The sequence below is a fragment of the Elaeis guineensis genome, chromosome 2, assembly GCF_000442705.2.
Source record: "Elaeis guineensis isolate ETL-2024a chromosome 2, EG11, whole genome shotgun sequence".
NCBI lineage: Eukaryota > Viridiplantae > Streptophyta > Magnoliopsida > Arecales > Arecaceae > Elaeis > Elaeis guineensis.
The window spans coordinates 5,218,169-5,224,619 of NC_025994.2; positions in this window are offsets into that span (position 1 = coordinate 5,218,169).

Genomic DNA, 6,451 nt, shown 5'->3' on the forward strand with positions numbered 1-6,451 from the left:
ATAAGAATAGACTTGATTGTTATTATGATAAAGTTAAACTCTATATAACCATTATAAATAATATCAATCTCAGTCCTTGTGACTGAATCAAATACTATCTCTAATGGGTGAGACACGTTATAAAAAGATATCTCATATGGATTTGGTCTTTAACTCATCCGAAAAAGCTTATGAGGTCCTCCCCATCGAAATATTCAAAGTTATGATTGTAAAACTAAGATGCTACTCATGGACCCCAAGGAGCAGATACAATTCGATTTCTTCTTGTGATTGCAAACATGCTGTTTCTAGAGATTGCGAAGGGTATCAATGGCTTCTTCATATAACACTATAATAAAATTGATTTTTGACAGCAAATTTTTTGTAGCATTTCTTATTATATACCACTATTTTTTTTTGCTGTATTTTGGTGAAAATACAGCTATCTTTAATAAGTATTTTTATTAGTGAAACTTTATTATAAATACTGCTATAATTTTTTTTTACGGCATATTACTTGAAGTACCAAAAATCAGAACTGCTATTATGTTATTTAACTAATATACTGGTAAATAATATCATAATATATAAGATTTTAAAAAATTATTATTAAATATTAAATTATTAATTTTTATATAGAACTTAGCTTAGTCATATCGGTCTCATAAAATATTATATATATATATATATATATATATATATATATATATATATTCTTAGCATTAATTGTTTAATGGCATGAATGTGTATTAATAAGTTAAATAAACTATTTTAATATATCAAGAGCTTGTCATTCCAATAAAAAATCACTGGTTCGAATCCTTCCTTGGTTCTAATTATAAGATATATAGTTTTTTTGATAATTTTTATTGATATATAAAAAAAATATCAGTATTAAATTTTAAAGGTATTTATATACGATGGAATTGAAATTTTAAAAGCACTTACATATGCCGCTCAAATAAAATTTTTTATCAATATTTTTTTAAAATTTTGATAATTAATTATCGATACTATTTTGAAATAATATATAAAAAAATATCACAAAAATATCGATAAAAATTTTCCTGATATTCTTTCTAGTCTATAGTGGTAGTTAAAAAAATCGTTAGTAATTATTTTTATTGTAGTGTAAGTTATATCGCCCCATAAAGTCTAATAATTGAAGGCTAGACATTAGTGAGTTGGATTTGAGTCTCTCTTGCTTTACTTAAAATTATTATATCAACAAATTAGGCGAGTGTGAAAGACCGCTATATTTTCTGGTATATATTTCTTATATTGCTTTATATTTTTAAAATAATATATAAATATTAGTTTTAAAAACAGCATGAAAGTGCATTTATCAATTTTACGCAGACTGAGATTTCAACTCACTCATGCTTCATCCCATTCAAATAATTTTGGCCTAGTTACCCTAAGTAAGACATGGATACATGGTAAACGTTGGAAGAGAATTTGTATCCTTATGAAACATATGAAAGGCCACCATAAGCAGGTGTTGTTTGATTTAGTGCAAATTCACCTGGAATATATGGGATCTCAGTTCTCCTTCAATAGGACCATCAATTGGTTTTAACCAGGCAAGTATACCGACAATTTCTATCTGTTGGATATCGTACGTCACCACCATCAAGGAAACTATGGTCAAATTTGGTGCATGGAAAATTAAAAGAAGTTAGGCAATTTGTAAGATACCGTCACATGGAGCAAGATGCTGACCTTGACATAAGAGATGGATGGATAATTAGAGGGCATCTAAGGTTTTCCATTTTGACTGGGTCCAAATTAAGAAGACCCATTTATGATTGAGCCCATGCCTCAACAAAGGAAAGCGACGTTTTATGTACAGAAACAAATATTTTCAGCTGGTTTTAAACTGTATAAACCACCTTATACTTGATTAAATAATATTACCCCTTGCTACTTTGGCAAAGGGTCGGAGGAGTTGAATATGATTCAAGTAAGCCTTCCGATGGTTGCAGGACGGATGCAAGGTAGAATAGGTGGGGATCAGTCTCTATAAATCTCAAAAAATAAAATAAAATAAAATAAAATAAATAAATAAATACACACACATACACACAAGAAAGCAAGTCTATATGCATGCTAAAGTGCAAGCAGATGCAAATACTTGTTTATGCATATGTTTTTGTATTAGTTTTAAACAAACATATTTAGAAATAAAAATGTTGGAAATTTATTGCAAAAAGTCTGGTCCGGGATAAATTTTGGGGAAAAAGATAATTTGAGAAACTATGTACTTTAATAATATTTACACTAAGATGTCATTTAAATATTTTGTTTTAGCAGAGCTTTCACTACAAGAAATTTAATTTTTTGCGACGAAGTTTTTTTGTCGCTAAAATTCATTTTTTCGTCGCTAAAAGTATTTGCGATGAAATATATCGTCGTTAAAAGTTTGCAGAGAAAGCCTCGTAGCAAAAGATCTTAGCGACGAAAAAATTTTATTTCATCGCAAAAAATAGTCAACCTAGACGGCGAAGTAATCGCTGTATTAGCGATGAAATAATTTTGTCACAAGAGCTTAAATTTTTGTCGCTAAAATTATAACGAAAAATAATTTTATCGTAAAAAATAATTTTTTATTTTTTAATTTTTTTTATTTTAATGATGAAAATTGAATTTCATGACAAATATTAGCGACGAAAATAATTTTGTCGCTAAATATAGTGATTAAAAAAAATATTCTCTTATTTTTTGCGACAAAACTTTTCTTTCGTCGTAAACTTTTGTGACGAAAAAAAAATTCATCGTAAAAAATGGCAACGAAATTTTTATTTCGTCGCAAAAATGGCGACAAAAAAAATTATTTTATCGCAATAATTGCGACGAAATAAATTTTTATCGCAATTTGTGCGACGAAAAAAATTTTTGTCATAATTTGTGTGATGAAAAAAAATTTCATCGTAATTTTTGCGACGAAAAAAAATTTCGTCGCAATTTTTGCGATGAAAAAAAATTTCGTCGCAATTTTGGCGATGAAATAATTTTTTTCGTCGCAATAATGGCGACGAAATAAAATTTTGTCGTAATTATGTGCGATGAAATAAAAATTTCATCGTGATAATTATGAAGAAATAAAAATTTCGTCGCTATAATTGGTATGAAATAAAAAAATTATCGCAAAAATGTAATACTTTTAGCGACGAAATTATTTTTTCGTCGCAAAATTAGCAACGAAATAAAAAATTTTATCGTAATGTATAATAAAAATTTTATTTTTTGGATTCATAAATTTTTTTTGCGACGAAATTAATATTTCGTCACTAAATTAAATTTTGGAGAAAAATTTTAATTTTTATTTTTTTTATAAAAAAAAATCTGCTCAAATACAAATTCTCAGATCAAACATATTAATAATATATTAACATAATAAAAATATTTTAATTCAAAATACCAATTTCAAGTAACAAAAAGTTTCATAATCTTCGTTGTCATATACAAAAATATAAGTCCATACATTATTTTAAATTTAAAAAAACTACAAACTAGGTATGATCTGACTCGTTGGCTTCGTTTCCTTCTCCAGGCATCGATCCCTGACCTGATATGTGTTGCGATGGTGGTGCAGAGGCGGCATCATGTGACTGTAGAGGTGCTAACTCAGAAGCATCAATACCAAGCCGTCTCGCCATTGCAGCCACTATCCTCTCAAGCGTCTAATTACGATTCATCCAGTAACTAATCTGATCTTGCATCATGCTCATGGATGTCCTAACTATCTCTGGCACCGATGCATCATCAGACCGGTCGGATGATGAACTGCGTGAATTTTTGGACTGCATGCTATGACCAGATCCCAGCTGCCGTCCGAGGACGGTATCCAAAATCGTATCATCTATCATCAAACAAACCTGCTGCGATTCAATATCACCGTCAGATCCAACCTCCCTCATCGCCTGCTCTCTCAATTGTAACATTTTTTCCTTCATAATAAACCAAATAAAATCATAAATTTTTTTCAAACTCTTTAAAAGTATTCAAAATATAGAGTAATGATACTTACATGACGCTGCCTCGCCTCCTCGGTCACGAACTCCTACTCTTGTTTTGATAGAATTTAGCATAGGCATCGACTCCAGATAGTCCCTATTCAAACAAAAGAAAAGAAGAAAAAAAATATCAAAATAATATAAATATTTAATAAGAAGTTACAACGTATGATTGCAAATATAGTTACGTACCATCCTCTTCATTCCGTGTGCAAAAGAGGCACTTCCTTGCATGTGAATAGAATCAATCTTACTCCTATTCACCTTATTCGCCTCTGATCATCGCTACAAAATACATACAATTATAACCACTAAAGGACGTAACAAAATTAAAATAACTTGAAATACTAGACATACCTGAAATGTCTCACTTCCAAAATGCTCACATAACCACTGTCAATTGTCACTAGACCTAGCCCAATTTCTGTATGGCTGGGTCACAGGATCAATCTCCTTCGTCTGCAGCTTATTGTAGTATTTATGAATCCTACATCGCCGATCTCTGTATCTATTTGCAGTCATTTTGAGAATACATGCCGTCACTTCTTCATCGGTGCAATCCTTGAAGTCAATATTATCCTACACAGTCATCATACCAAAAAACAAATACATAAAATTATTCATATAATAAAAAATTTATTTATATAACCAAAAATAATATGGATCATGTAATAATATGCAAGACATCCAAATTTAATTCTTATCTTGATGTGAGAGACTAGAGCATCACGGTATCGAAGAGCTATATGCTTGAAACTTTCAGCAGCCCACGGAAAATGATTCCACATATACAAGCTGATCTCATTTGCAACGATACTAGCCTCTGTGCCAATCGGATGATCTCGAAATATCTGTACCTTCGGCTTTTCATTGTGCATATGCACATATTTTTCCAAAACAAGACCCTTATTAGGACCACGCACTGCACGTCGATGCTGTGTTCCTACATGTAAAAATTGGTGAAACGAACATATATCATATATCACTAAATATATATAACAAAAAAATATATATGGTTTATAAATTGATAGAGATATACCTGTAAAGGGTTGATGCTGCGGTGCCATGACCTCCGGCTGGGCAAGCTCTGCTTGAGCACTAGTCTGCTCTGTGGACTCGGACAACCGAGTCTCATCTAAATCCTCTGACTCATCATGTAAAATGCTAAAGTGAGGATGTGTATCATCAAGCGGAGCCTGCTGCCTACCCCGTGAATGTCTACGTCCAGGACCAGTCATGATGCTGTAATGATTAAAATAATTTAAATCAGCACGTAATCAAAAAAACTCAAGGATTACATGATGTAACAAAAAAAATAAATTAAATTACTAATTCATATTAATTATTGTTCTCAGATTCTGAACTCATATCCATATAGTCGTCTTCGATGGGAGTCATAGAAGATTTCGACCCTGAAGTGCTATCATCATCGTCGTTAATGAAATCATTATTGGATCATGCTCGTGCCTGTGCCCATGCCCTTATCGATGATCCAACAATAGAAACATCCTCAGGTTTATAGTCGTCTCTTTGTAATTATCCTATGTCAACCGTATCATCTAGCACTAATATATTATCTGGTGCTTGCATTTGATATGCTTCATTTTCAATAATTGCACAGACTTCATTCTCTAGATCTTCATCATTTGGGCATGTGAAAAGTGCGGGATCAAACAAATGCCTATGCTGAACCCTTATTGCAACTCGCCAAGGCTCTTTCATTTTGTTATCATCAATATACCACACTAGTCTCGCTTGCTTTGCAAAAATATAAGGATCACTTTCATACCATACATGACCAGTGTGGACACTGACGAGTTGAGGATCTATAATAATTAGCCTGTGTCGTCCTAAGTTATACCATCGATACTTGAATAACACAATCCATCGAAGATCACTATATCTCAACTCTATAACCTCATGCAGAACACCAAAAAAATCTATTATTTCACCCTTATGCTCGCCCTCCACGCTTATTCCACAATTCTGTATGGTTCGATCGCGATCGCGATTTTTCGTTAAGAACCGCACACCATTGACTATGCATGCTGAATATACTGATACACGTCTGTTAGATTTTCGTGCAAGTGCGGCTAAGTCATTACTGATACAGTTAGGATTGTCTATACGTAGTTGAGCTATCTACAATTAAAAGAAAAATAAGCAGGTTAAATTTGACAAAATAAATACTATATAAACAAACTTTTAATCATGGATGAATATTAACATAACTTACCCGTTCATCAAACCATGATGCGAATTGATTCCTATGTCGTGCCGCTGCTAATGTAGGATTGATTCTTCTGAGCTCACTTTCGTGCTCACTGAAGTGATACAGTAATACTATGTATATTTTAATTTAGAGTCCATGTACATTCATTGATATATCAACAAATAAAAATTAAATGCATATACTCACATCATATACGCTTCTACCTCGTCGCAATTGTTTAGCA